We start from the raw sequence: 13,927 nt of genomic DNA, 5'->3' as shown, positions 1-13,927 counted from the left end.
GAGAGGTTTTGGTTTGCAGCTTGCCTTGTCAGTGAAGGTCACCACCCTGCCTAGAGAGTGTACTTGAAGCCACAGAGTGAGGAGATCCACTTGCTGCCTCTTCGCAGTCTCACAAGCACTCCTGTCATTTCCTCTTCAGACAGACCTTGAGCAGAGTCTCTTCACCCCAAGCAGCACTTGTCTCCACAGAATGTGTGCCTGTGTATTTGGAAACATATGTCCCACTGAGTTTCGTGGGAGTTTTGCAGTAATAAAGCACTGTTCACCATCAGGAAGTAGGACAGACACTTATGAAAGTGCTAGCATGAACAGGTTATGAATTATGACAAAGCACATTTGAAATAAAATTAAAATGTTTGCACAGTACAAGCAGCTTCAAATGAGAAAATAAACACCAAATTACAGAGGGTATCTTGATTCCATTTGGAAAGACAGAAGTGTGGTGTTAAACAAGAAAATTAAAATATTTCCTCCTCTTATCTTAGCTTTGTCCTGGCATGAGAACAGAGCCTTGCATTTTCTAGACACTACTAGGAAACACATTCATAATGGTACTCAAATATAGCTATTACCATGTTTAAATATTTCCCTACTGTTTATTACTTACATGGTCATCTATAGCTGTTTCCAATTCCAGACAATTACGACATGCAGACGAAAAAGCTGAAGGGGAGGAGGGAACAACTTTTGTTCCTAAACAGCTTACCTCTTCAAAAAAGAACAATGTTTACTGAGATAAATGAAGAGAGGGTGGTTGTTTTAGATCACTATGACTAATGTTAAGAAACAGCTGGTAAGGAATATTAGGTAATCACATACACAGGCTGCACATTGGGAACATTACGCTAACATACCTACTATAATTTTATTCCTTTCCCCACGCATTTATTCAAAGCTGCAGCTGTGATACTGGCTTTTGAGCACTAAAAACTATCAGGAAAAGCAGCATGAATCATCATCTTTTGCTTGTGTTATTTAACTTAGTCACTCAAGAGCAGTTCTTCCAAGAGAATAATAGAAAGAAAATGAGAGATTTGAGAGATTTCTGGAGACTGTATTTCCTTTCCCTTTCCTTTTACCTTTCCTTTACCTTTCCTTTTTCCTTTCCATTTTCCTTTCATTTTTCCTTCCTTTCTCTTCCCATCTCTCCCCTTTTTTGTTCTTTACTGGAGATAATCACTAGATTCTTCAATTAATTCAGAGTTCTAGCCACCACACAAGTGGTGAGTAATTCATTCAGATATATTTTGAAAATATCACTCAGGATCTCAGATATGCAGTGGGGTTCTGCAGTGAAGTATTTGTGATAGTCCCCATTTCTGAGGACTAACTGGGATTGACCTTAATTTTCAAAGCAGGTAGCACCTTTCAGATGGCAGCACATTTGTTCTACCATTTCACAACAAACCAGCGAGGAAGGAAAGAGACACAGCAAGGTTTATTCTGTACTGATGGCAGATTCTGTTATATCCTCACTGCCTCTGTTCCTGATCCCTTTAGAACAAATTCTGACAAAGCAATTCCATCTCATGTCAAGATGTTTCTAGTGGCTTTGTGATTAAACACGCTATTGCTCATGAGGTCATCCATTTAACTTAGGCCAGATGACAATTAACTTCATATCCTACTGAAGGCAGCCCTGCAGCCCTAAGCAAGCTCCTCTTTGCTCAGTGCTCACCACTCTGCTGCTTTTTTATCAAAACTGCCATTCCCTTGCAGTTTTATGCTTCTGTGAGCATGAGTAGGCCACAGAAGTCAATTCACTCAGAGAAGGGTCTCCACTGCTTCTGGGAAATGCAACTACACTCGAGGTCAAGAAATCACCCTAAAGGCAGGAAGGTTCCTGGAAAACTGAGTTAAGTGGACATGCCTGCAAACACCAGCAGGAACCATCCTAAGGACCACTGAGTACTTTTAGAGAGGCATAAGGAATTTACAGGACCAGCGCTTAAAGCTTCAGGTTATTTTGGATGCTCTGTGACACTGAGACCACAGTTCAAACCATCCTTTCCTTCCACTGTATGGCAAGCAGAGCACTCCTGTCCTAGGTTTTCCCAGTCCTTTATACACACTCAGCCTCCCTCATCCATATCTCATTTCCCCAGCTAAGACTTTTCTTCTGGGTCACAGGTTTGTTAATGCAAACTTACTGAGATTCTGAGAACAGCCTCATGCTGTTGCCACAACAAGTAAGATGTGGGAAAGGAAGCCATAAGGAATAAACATGGAGTGTCTTGCATAAAACGAATTGGTGGAAATAGGTCTAACTTACATTTTTAGAGCAAGACCCAGAACAGAGCAAGACTTTATTGCTACACATCTGTACATGGCCAAACAGGGCAAGATCCAGCCAGTGACCTCTCTCCAATCTAAAAGTTCTAGAATATGGGAAGGATCAGCACAATTACTCACCTGATATCTCTAGTTTTCAGCTTCTGTGTCCTCTCCTTGGCATCCAAACAATGGAATCAGTTTCTGTCCCCACAGGATTTAAGGCGGGTCCCTCTGAATTGAAATATATTATCTCCCAGAACTTACTCCTGAAGCTCTCCACTACACCATACAGCACTCCACAAGCACTCAGCAGAGCTAAGTAACAAAAAACCACATCAGGCTTATGGACAAAGATCATTAGGATTCCACCACCACTTATTTCATGCCACAATAAATACATAGATCTATAAAAGAACAAGGCCTTTCTCATTTTCACCATCCTATCAGAGCCTTCCTTTGAGCTCAGTTCCTTGGGAATTTCCAATCAGATCACATCCTTCTCCTGAAACACAACTCCCAAACTAACCATTTTTTTCTAACCCAACCTGCCCATTAGAGCATCTTATCTGTCTCCAATATTTTTTCCCTGCATTTCTCCATTAATATGCTTTTTTTTTCTATCTCTGATATTTTTCTTTTAATTTAAAGACAAGACAGCCATAATGGCTTGTTCTAAAAAAACCTCAGTCCTTGACTCAAATGTTTTATATTTCAATCACTAATCATCAAAATTTAACAGCTAACAATTGTCCTTCATCTGAAGGGATGTGACAGAATCTCACCTACAAAAATGAATGCCCATGGGTATAAAAGGTATTTATGATACAAAAATATGTATAGCCAGAGTAAAAAAAGAACTTCCTAACAACAACCAAACTCAGGTAGAAGTTTCTCAGATTATGCAGGTCAATGTGGTAGGGATGTTCAAGAACACCCTGTATCTATTTTAGGAAATTCCTGCTCTGAAGTGCGCCAGTGGTACAGGAGAAGCCAGAAGTGGTTTCCAGCTGGCCCCTGCTCACTACCAGGCTCTCCCTTGATTCTACCTCTTACAAGATGAGTGGCAGACAAACTCTGGAAGATTTATTTAGCTGAGTCAAAAATATCACTGTAGCTTGTGAATGCTTCTTTTCTGCACCTCCCTGCCACAGATTGCTACCCCAACAAAGCAGGCAGTGGTAGAGTACCTGGGTCTGCCTGTCAGTCCACTACCTAGCAGAGTTTTATGAAATACTAGATAGTGACCTGGGGCAGCCAAGGAAATGATGTGAATCCTGCTTTGCTCCCTTTGCAGCAGAAGCAGTAATCCCTGGGAACTGACACGGCTGGGGATCAGCCATCCCTTAAACCTCCACAGCTACATCCACCAGTCAGTCCCCAAGCAACAAGCGGGCAGCTCCAAATATTCTCTGGCACAGTTCCCATCTATTGACCAGTGGATTCTTCTCAGATGGAAATGCATAAACCAGTTTGTAGCTCTCCCTTCTTCCCAGCAAAACCTGCTTCTGCACAAATCACTGTGGAGCCTTATGGGTACACTGACCTCCAAAAGAGAAAAAGTTTGCTCTCAAGAAGCACTATTCCATCAGCCTACTGGGACATCATTTGAGAGCTCAGAGGGATAAGCACAACATTCCTGAGTTCACTGCTCCTCCAAGTCGCCTCCCACCATCCTACAAGCCATTACAGTCTGTCACAACAGTGACAAAAAAGACAGGAGGAGGGAGAATTCCTCCACAAAACTGTCAAGTTCTTTAACTTAGTGAAATTTTGAGAAGTTTGATAATTGATTTTAAAATGTGGCAGAGAGCGAAAGCTAAGAACTTTGTTAAAACTGAATACAAATCAAAACTGAAGTTAAATATTTTTTCAAAAATTAATTTCAGCAAATTTTTGCCAGAGGTGGCAGAATTCCGGATGGAGAAAGTTTTTAAATTTTCCATGCATCTAGGCATATCAGCAAGCATAGTCACTGTGGGTGAGGGCAAGTAGTACTATATTCCAAGTCTTGAAAAATGTGTCTGTCAGCCAACAAGGCTATAAATACTTAATTGTAAATAGCATTTATGAGCCTACAGGTGACCACAGATAGGACTGTTTGAAGACTCCCAGCTATGTCCTTTGGAGGGGAAAAACAATCATTCTTCTTCATCCACAGAAGAGAAACACTAATTTTCAAATGATCCATCTCAAACTCTAAAATCTTGTTATTCTGTCTAGTTTTGAGCAAACCAGAACAGAGATATCTCTGGCAATATTAACCATCTGAGATCCCAAATCAGATTGTGCCTCACTTTGTCTTGCTGCCACCACAATCTCCAGCTTTCTTCCCAGAAGTTTAGCAGGGTCTGCCTGGACAGTGTTGCCACATGGCAAACAGGAGTTTCACCCAGCTGCACCCTCATCTTTACCATCATTTCCAGACAGGTGAGAAGTGCCTTCTTAGCAGTGAGATTTTTAAAAGGCAAGTTAATTTACAGCTGAAAGTTCGGTCTCACTATTTAAAACTACCATCTGGACAGGTGCATAGTTCATCAGGAGGTATCAAGTGCATGTTCATGGACACCTCTTACCATTATAGACAGTCCCCATCCTAGAAACATGGTCATTCACATAGCTGGAAAAGAAAACTCTCACAGTTATTGGTGATAATCTAGAGTGTTCCAAAGTGAAGGGCTGCCCCCCTGTTACTTGTCCCCCACCAGACCAGCTCTGTTTATTGGGGCCATTGGCTCTCAAACTGTGCCTTTTGGCTTGCTGGGAGGACAACACAGGGATGACAAAATTTGCCTGGGCTTCAGATTACAAAAGGTTTCATTTGCATCAACTCTACTGATTATTGCAATGGCTTCTGAGGTTAAGGAAAGAAAGTAATAGATTCATTCTAACAATGCAAAGCTTATTCTTCTACTCATATTTTTCTAAGTCTCACTCCTCTCAGGGGTATTTGCAAAGCTCTTTTGACGAATGAGTGCTTTCCAAACACGGCACATTAATGAACCGTGTTAGTTTTAGGGGAATTATATTTAGTCAAAGTGAGGAACAGATGGTGATCAGAGGTCCTTCCCACTATCTGAAGTTCATTCCCACTATCTCATATAGTTCCTGAAGTTCATTCTATCAGCAGCATGAAAAAACAGGCCCAAAAGCTGCTACTGGGTTTCACCGCACAAGGTTTACACTGGCACCTGTGGATGTTGGCAGGAAGTCTTTAGGAGGATGCCAGTGCCCTCAGGCCTGGCACAGGCATTGTCATACCTTGATGCCTGATCTGACTGAGGTGCTCCCTGGCAGCCTAAGGAAAGCATACTGCTCTGCCTCATTAGGGAAGCAGGTTTGTTGCATGTGCTACTGTCAAGACAAGAAGTTTGGTTTATGGCCCTAGTTTAGTCCACAGTGATGAAGTACAAGATACCAGCAAGTATCCCCACTCAGCACTAATCAAAGCTTGCTACCTACTATATTCCCTTTTCTCCTTCTCACTCTCATTTGTTTCACCATTCTGATTTGTTTCACCATTCTCATTCTCTCCCAAATAAACACCAACCACCCCTGCTTACTTTTCCTCCCACAGGCCCCAGTGTTGTGACATAAACAGCTTGACACTCTAATCCAGGTGATTCTGCCATTCCTGATGGTATCAACTGCAGCTTTTGCCAGCTTCTTGCTTTATTGCATCATGTTCAGGAATTTCTAATTTGAATCCCAGTAATCTCTCTTCTGTTCAGGCCAGGACCTTGTCAGTTGCTTACCAAGACAGCTAAATATAATTGCTCTCCCTGGAGCAATACCAATTTTACAAAAACAAAAACAAAAACAAAAACAAAAACAAAAACAAAAACAAACAAACAAACAAACAACAACAAAAAAACACCTCACAATCTTATATTTGCACAGATCTCATCAATAAGAATAGATTTACATTTTCTTCTATTTTTAGTGATTCCTTGATAGCAAAAATTGATCCTACAAAGAACACTCCTAGAAACAGATGCATTGTGCACCACTTCTATCTACTCGTGTCTCTTACTGAATGCATCTTCATTGAAATCACTTGTTCCTCTCTTGTTTTAAACTTGAACTTGAATCTGCAATCAACCACCATGTAAAAGCATAAAGAAAATGGATGGCTTAGAGGCAAGGAACCTTTTTTTTCCAAAAAGCTTAAGGTAATTTCTATAACAACATCACAGGCACAAACTTTTCTGTTACCATGAGCTTTCTGGTTCTTCTAGGTGAAACTTTTCCCCAGGATAACATTTTTCCTTGCTTGAAGCTAGAGGGAAAAATAAAGTGATTTGCCAGGAAACACCAGAAGATCATTGGCAGAGTCAGGAGGAGTGACTGATTTTTATCACCCTGCCTGATGTGCCCACAAGCCAGCAGAAGTCAACTCAAGCCTGTGTGCTTTCATTCCGTCTGACATAATAGTCCCATTCCGTAGGACTGGTATCTTCTTCTTTGTGGGATTACTGTCCTGGAAGGTCCAAAACAAATTCAGACTCCTAGCAGATATTACAGGACAAGTTCTTGAGTGCCAGTCAAGCAGGGCACCTTATGTGAAGCCAATAAAGTGACCAACAAAGCACTTGATTTAGCTGCTCATCAACTGCACATACTTGTGGGTTTCTGTTGTGTGGGAAGCACACATTCAAAGCTGGTCATGTCCCTTTCTTCCTCTCATGTGATTCTGTGTGGATTTCTTAGCTGTAACAAGTACTGCAATTCAAGAAACATATATTGTGGTCTATTGCTTTATTAACTCATGAATACTAATGGAGAAAAAATCCCAACAAGTAAACGGAAGATAAGTCTCTCTCACAGCCAAAGATATATGTGCAAAGGATTTTTGTGCAGTTGTCATGGTTTAAGAATGGTACTCCTCAATTCAGTGCCCTCACTGAGACTCTCCCAAACCACCCACTACTCTCTCACTCCCCCTTCTCTTGCCCCTTCTGCTGCAGCAGAATGGAGTTGAGAACTGGAGGCACAAAAGATGAAAATCATGGGCTGAGATAAGAGCAATTTACTGGAAACAGCAATGAGATAAGAAATAAACAGTAACAGCAACAGTATTAATAACAAAATTATGCAAAAGAGAGAATGATTCACATGCAAAAATACTCACTGCAGACCCCAAGGCAATGAGCAATGCTGGATGGCTTCCCCTGTGACAGCTTTGTTCAATCATACTTTCCTGCCCTTAAGACTGCTGTTTTCACTGAAGTGATTTGGAGATTTCCAAACTGAAGAAAAGTATGAACACATTGACATCATGGAGGTCGACTGCAGAAATTCTTCTTGCCATGCCAAAACACCCTCTGGAACTTCCTCCTCGGACATTTAAGTGCCAGACAAGGCATTTACAACCTTCCATCACACTGGTCCAGCTTTTAGCAGAGATACATGACTCTCAGTGTCCAGAACAGGTCTTTTTGGTGCTTCAGCTAATTCAGATGTCTTTTCGTAAAACGGCAAGAAATAATATGATAAGGTTCAGGCTAATGTCCAGTTTGCTGAAAAAGAATTAAACCACAGTTTTCACAGGAAGGTGAATTTGCCCTCAGCCTGCAATTCATTAGATCCCAGCCCTTGCCCTCACCCTTTTGCCTTGAGGGAGTAAGAAGAGGAGCCATCACTACCAACAGTGACACAGCCCTGATTTGGAGAGCTTGAATGATGGTTTCCCAAAGTAGGGCTGAAAAACATCTTCACACCTAAAGCCTTCCCTTCCCTTACAGGATTATTTTTCTCTTGAAAGCAGTTTCCCATTATGGCAAAAACCAGACTACATGCAATGGCTGACCGTCCATTATTTGTACAGTCAGCAAACATCAGCTCTCAGGACCAGTGCTATTTTGAGGCCTATCGATAGAGTTACTACAGGAGAATAACCAACATCATTACTGCAGTCTAGACAGCAGTGGCTAGGCCTTAATTGCAATAAAGAAGTTGGATTTGAGTACCACAGCTCTAGAAGCTGATTATGAAAAAGAATCCCCCCAAAATAGGCCCAAAACCAATTCATTAGAAAATATAACCTATGAAGTTCATCTAGATATATTCAGTTGTTGTCCCTGCACACCTAAATGAAGCCTATGCACACGCCAATACAACGAAGACAAGACCAGAACAAATAAATGCAATTTGTTTATGAGTAGAAGCTTTCTAAAGAGCAAAAATGTAATAGAACAAGTTTGAAACTACTACCATTTAATATGGATACCTATATGCAAGGTGGAGCTTAAAAATATGAGGTTTTTCATGATTAAAGGCCAGAGCAGCAGTACAGTTACCAGATATCCATAAGGGATGCCATACTCTTGACAACATGGATTTTAATTGCCTTGGAAATTGGGTCATCATCTTTCATGAGTGAAGACATAAAAGAGAAGGGAAATACTGTTTTTATTCCAATTTGCTCTCTTTCAGCATTCTTGTTGCCTTCACTCTTATACTATCAGATTAAATTTATTGAGATAAATCTACTAGCGAATGCTTTTTTATATATGTACGTTCTTAAGGTACTTTTTAAAATCAATTTGCACATCCTTTCACTTGTTCAGCTCAAGTTAACATTAATATATAGCTTGGGCTTAACAGAAGCAATATTTCAAAAATTTCCATACCACCTGTTTTTAAAAGGAAAATGTTCTCCAGAGTGTGTACTCAAGTCAGCAGAGAGTGTATTAAAGTCAATAAATTTAGAAAAATAGAGAGAACGAGAGCTTAAAGATAGAGCCATACACAATTTCTTTACACAAGGCTTGTGCCACGGGTGTACTATCAACATGCTTGCCTTCCACAGAACTCTTCAGCCAAAGGTTCCTTATCCAGACTTGGAAGCCCAGCCTGCCTCAAATATCTGTGATTTCCTGAAAGGACAATGCTTTTTCCAGAGGAAGCAACTGGCTCAGTTCAAATGTTGCTTTGTTTGTTGTGGCTTTCATACAAATTCTGGGATTTGAAAGGTGAATGAAATGCTGGCTGTTTTTTCTGCTTCCATGTGAAGTGTATTTAAGAATTAGACTGTGATGCATGAATCAGTTGTCAATTCTTTTCCTAGATTACCCTTCAGAAAAAGTATGACATCATTAACTTCAGCACACAGAAGAGCAGGTTGTTATGATTTTTAAGTGTGTCATTAAAAAAACCTTTTAAGTAGTTATTTAGTCATTGAAAGCATCACTCCCATCCTCCTCATCCTTATAGAATTTTGAAGCTGCAATTAAGCAATCTTCGCTAACGTAGAAAACTAACTTCTAATACTGAGGAAACTTCAAGATCCCTTCAACCACACAGTTAACACATTTTTCTTAAATTGACAGCAGAGATAATATTTTTGTGGAGTTATGCATTGGTAGTTCCAAATATTCAATCCTGATGAAAAATCTCCTGCAACTCTGGAACTCTTTTGGCCATTGAAGAAAGGTTACTATAAGCATGACTGCACTTTTCTTTTTAATCTGAGTAACAACTTATGTACAGCATACTTTGCTGTGCAAGGGGATTAGGAACCTGCCAGTGCTTCTGCAAAGTCAGTGTTAGATTTATGAGTATAAATAATATATGTTCTCAAAAGACAAATAATTTTAATGCACTGTACATTTCCAAATTGCAATTATTCCAAATAAGTACTTCTTTTTTAATTAATCAATAGACAGAGGTTGTTTCCCCCCTCGAGGTTGTGTTAATGAACAGCTAGCAACATATCAATATTTTCACAGAGAAATGGTGAGATTGTTGCCAGAAACAAAGTATGTACCCTTTCCAACTTATTTGACTAAATATTTTCTCATCTGAAAGAGAACACATTATTATAATGTACACAAAGTTGCAGTTCTATCAAGCAGTATTACTTGTGGACAAATCTTGGAAGAGAGGACATTTCAAATTTGGCGTCACATATGAATGGCTCTACACAGCACCAGTATTTCTACAGGAGAAGTTCAACACAGAAAACAAAGTTTAATCAAGAGCATATGTTTTAGCATCACTTTGCAAATGTTCAGTTCATGTGACAAACTAATGAAATAAAAAATCTCCTTTAAAGGACAGAAAAAATTGTCATCTTCCCCCCCACCCCCACCCCCAAAAAAAACCCAGCAGATTTTGTATTCCATTATTAAGCCTCCAAATTAAACCTGAACTCTCATGATGCAGTCAACATGTGATTAGAAAAATTAAAGTTATTAAAAGAAGCAGTTTCTGAAAACCACTGTTCAGATGAGCCAAGACTAAACTTCCAGTTGGATAGGAACTGTGAGGCAGATTTGCTTAAAGTTTGCAGGAAGAACTTCCCTTGCTCCTAAAACAATTGAAAGACTTTTCAAGTAAAAAACCAGGTTCTAGTAAAATGCAAACAAGAAGAGTTAATTTTTAATAATGGATATAAACCAAGTCCTTAGGTAAGACAGAAATTAAATTTTAAAATGGTTTGCAACAAAAGATCCTCTGATTATCTTATTCTGCTGAAGTACATCCTTTCTTCTAGGCTTTCTGGCAGCCCAACAATCTATTTTCTTGAGGTTGGAGCTCAGCTCTGGGCAGTGCCCCCCCAGTCCTGAGAATCCCTTAGACCCAGTAGTGTGTTTGCTCCCTGCTCTCCGTAGCCATTTCCCTGCTCCTTGGACAGTTTTCAGTCTTAGACATCCCTCCTCTGCCCAACCAAGGTGTATAAAAGCTTTTTTCTCCTCCAACACCCTCAAGATGATCTCCAGGAGTGACCTGCCCCTTTCTCAACAGGTCTTCACTTGAATCTGTCATTGTTTTTTTGTGAGGGACCAAAACATCACAGCAGCAGAGTAAAAATAAAACACCACCCATCCCTGAGCTTCAGCCTAACTTCCACTTGTATCTCACTGCATAAAACCGATCGTTTTCAAGCACAAAACTAATCCACTAATCCATGTTGATAAAACAGACCCATTGCCAAGACAGTGAAAAGAAGATAAGGCTCTCTATAAGGCCTTTCAAACCTGTGTGTTCAAAGAAATACTGCTGACTGCTGAAACACTGCTGACTGCCCACTGGCACAGTACAGAAAGCAGGAGATGAAAAGGGCTTTGCAAGAAAGAATTTTCTGAAGTAGTAGGGCTTTGGTCCACAGTTCTGGGCTGTTTGCCTCATTTGTTACAGTGCCCTGGGTTTGAAGATTTAGAAATGCCTACAAGAGAGTGCATTTCGATTTTCCATAGTTGACATCATATTATTCCATCCACAACATGCCAAGACAAGGACTAACATGTCTAGTCCATTAAAGATACAACAGAACATTTATTATTTCCTAAAGTTTAATCCAAATTTCTCAACATCGCCAGGGGTAAGAAAGTATCATAAAACCAGAAAACAATACCATGAGATACAACTAAGCCCTCAAGTTTTCTTCTGAGCATAGATACAATCTTAACTTCACAGGAAAAGGAAGAAAGTTGTGGAGATTTGTCACAAATCCAATCCCAGCTTTCTTTATTAAGTTGAAAGATGAATTGAGAATTAAAATACACTGCCAAAAGAAAGAGGGGAAAAGGGGGGGCTGTTGTTTCATTCTTCCCCACCATTTAGCCTTGTCACCAGCTGCAGCAGCATTTGATCATGCAGAAAAGACAGTGATCCTATTCTTCCACAAACATCGTCAGCAATTAACAGGAGAGTAAAACAGTAGAAAACTTTGATAATCTCCTTCTATCTGCAGGATAAATCAAAGTTCCCAAACTTCTCTGGAGCACTGAACCACTCCTGGAATCTTTTGGACCACCCATGTGGGACTTGTCACATGCTGGGGAGTTAGCAGTCATGTGAGGTCACGCAGCAAGGAAGAAACATTGCAGCAGAAGATAGTGATGGCAGACTCCAACATCCACCATAAGTATAACATCCTACAATGTTATATCATCCACCATAATGAACTGTAACATCCACCGTAATGAACAAACCACATCACTGGTTTGCTCATAAACATTGTATTTCCATGCAGTTTGCAGATCTGCTCCAGAAAACTTAACATAGCCTTCCAAACCATCAGGGTATTAGAGGTGAAGTATTAAAAATCACCAAATTTCTACCCACTGCATTTTAGAAGTAATATCATACAGTGGACCTGTAAATGTGTTGTATGTAATACCTAGTAATGATAGTGAGAACCAGGACTCAGGATACCTGAGCTTCATTCCAAATTTTGCCTCAGATACCTGTACCAGCAATTACTTAATTTACCTATGCATCATTTTCTTTGGAAAAACAGACTGGACTGCATGGTATCTTCATCATTCACCCATTCCTCCTACTGTGACATGAGGAGACATTTTGCTTTTCCAGGGTCATTGTGATGTAAGAGGTCCATAAAAGAAATAACAGAAATAATATCTCATAGGTGTATTCAAAATCATAAAATGTAGTGAGGCATTTTGAAGAGTGTGGATCTAAGTCATTTCAGTAATCCAAATATTACATATATTACATATATATACATATACATGCAGTTAGGATTATCCTTATGTACTACCAGTCTAGTCTGATGCAAATTCTTACATTATTTTTGGTTGCTGATAACTTTCCTAAATTAATGTTTTGACTCTTGGTATGTTGAGATCCCATAATTATTTCCACGACTCCAGCATAATTGAGAGAACTGGCTGATTTCTAATGCTTGCTAAGAAGCAAGAAAGAATTTAGGGGGGGAAGTGGTGCAGCTATGCTACAGAAAGCAGGATACTACATAGCAGAGTATCTCCTATCATTTCAGTCACTATGTAAGCTTTCTGTCCCATCCTGATTGGATTTAATTAAAGTTCTTTCTTCTCAGTGTAGCTCCCAGGTTTGGCCACTGCAAGAACAGCTTTGCCATTTTTAACTGATGCTGGCTTGCTCCAGAGAGTTCAAAATGCCCAATCTTTCAGCCACACCAGTCACCCAGCACCCATCACAGTGACACTCAGGCTAAACCAGAATGAAATTATTCTGCTTTTCCTTTCAGAGCCCTCCATGGGATCTAAGTTCTCATGTAAAGGAAAATTATTTTACACTGACACTTTCTTAAAGAGTGAAATCCACAGCCTCAGCAGTGACCTAAAGCATGTTGGCAAGCCAAGGAAAAGTTCTTGACTGACTTCTGAAGGATGCCTGGAGAAGTCTCTGTCCCTACAGAAGAACTGCAAGGGGGACAGCAGGCCTGCATCCAAGGATGCCCAGGGACTTAGAGCGGCCAGAGGCAGCCTGCTGGCACACTAGAGTGGCCAGCTGCACATTGCCTGCAAGACAGCATTGTGTTCTGAGGGCAGCATCCCCATGGTCTCCTGCCAAAAGCCATGCAGACAGGGCTTCTCCAGGGACTCTGTCTTTAGACAGATTCCTCTAGTAGAAATGCCAAATGACCATGAGTCCCTGTGACTTCAAGACTGAAGTCCCTTTCTGTCATGCCCTTTGTCATACTAAAGTCAAATATGACTTTTACAAAACATGAATGTTCTTTACCTGTAATATAAAATTATCTATATTGCTGGTAGTATTGGAATAACTCACAAAGCTATGGGGCAAACATGTAAAAACAACCCTAATATTTTAGTTATCCCTTGTACTGCACAGTAAATCAGTATAATCTGTCTTTTATTAGGTTACTGGATGCTGTGGCAAGAAAAAATAAAACATATTTGGC

The 13,927-nt window shown here is 40.1% G+C and overlaps 2 long non-coding RNA genes across 3 annotated transcripts in view; one reads left to right on the top strand and one right to left on the bottom strand.

The window, feature by feature from the left end:
• LOC113458714 (uncharacterized) overlaps nt 1–13,927 on the bottom strand; it is a 76,414-nt gene that overhangs the window by 6,324 nt on the left and 56,163 nt on the right. The window contains exon 4 of the long non-coding RNA XR_003379228.2: nt 7,403–7,790. This is a non-coding gene — a long non-coding RNA (uncharacterized LOC113458714). The remainder of the gene's footprint in view (nt 1–7,402; nt 7,791–13,927) is intronic.
• The window catches only part of LOC113458715 (uncharacterized), a 93,529-nt gene that overhangs the window by 51,384 nt on the left and 28,218 nt on the right, over nt 1–13,927 (top strand). Inside the window, exon 4 of one of the 2 annotated variants that reach the window (XR_003379230.2) lies at nt 11,969–12,142. The exons of the other annotated variant lie outside the window; for it this stretch is intronic. This is a non-coding gene — a long non-coding RNA (uncharacterized LOC113458715). The remainder of the gene's footprint in view (nt 1–11,968; nt 12,143–13,927) is intronic. 2 annotated transcript variants of the gene reach the window in all.

The sequence above is a fragment of the Zonotrichia albicollis genome, chromosome 1 (assembly GCF_047830755.1).
Source record: "Zonotrichia albicollis isolate bZonAlb1 chromosome 1, bZonAlb1.hap1, whole genome shotgun sequence".
NCBI classification, from domain to species: Eukaryota; Metazoa; Chordata; class Aves; order Passeriformes; family Passerellidae; genus Zonotrichia; species Zonotrichia albicollis.
The sequence above is the reverse complement of the archived record's forward strand: the minus strand, read 5'-3'. Positions and strand labels throughout refer to the sequence as shown.